Consider the following 577-nt stretch of genomic DNA (forward strand, 5'->3'; position numbering starts at 1 on the left):
ACCTGTGCTATATACCTCCTGTTTTCCTTCTAGGTAGCTTCTAGATTCCCTAGGTTTAGAACAAAGAAAGGGGGAAATTATACAATTTTTTTTTTTACCAGTACTAGTCTCTAGTTTGTTAAGTGACCATCTGTTGAGCATCTCTACTCCATTTAATAAGACAGTTTTATGGGTTCTTTGGAGATTTCCTTCTTCCAAACCCTGAGTTATATGCCCTATATCTCTCCTTGGGGCAAAACATGGACATATAATTATCTGTTCTGATAATTCTGCTTTGACCAATATACAACCCATACTAGGTCGGTGGCTATCCCAGCCTGAAAGACTCTGGAATGATCTTGTTAAGATGACTTGAATAAGTCTGCATTCTCCAGAAGAACCAATAGATACATATATAAGCATATGTATGAGAGAGAGAGAGAAAGAAAGAAACAGAGAGAGAGAGAGAGAGAGAGAGAGAGAGAGAAAGGGGGAGAGAAGGAGGAGGAGGAAGAGGGAGAGGGAGAGGGAGAGGGAGAGGGAAAGGTCAATGTATTATAAGGAACTGGTTTATGTGGATTATGGAAGCTGAGAAGTT

This window comes from Saccopteryx leptura, chromosome 4, assembly GCF_036850995.1.
Source record: "Saccopteryx leptura isolate mSacLep1 chromosome 4, mSacLep1_pri_phased_curated, whole genome shotgun sequence".
NCBI lineage: Eukaryota > Metazoa > Chordata > Mammalia > Chiroptera > Emballonuridae > Saccopteryx > Saccopteryx leptura.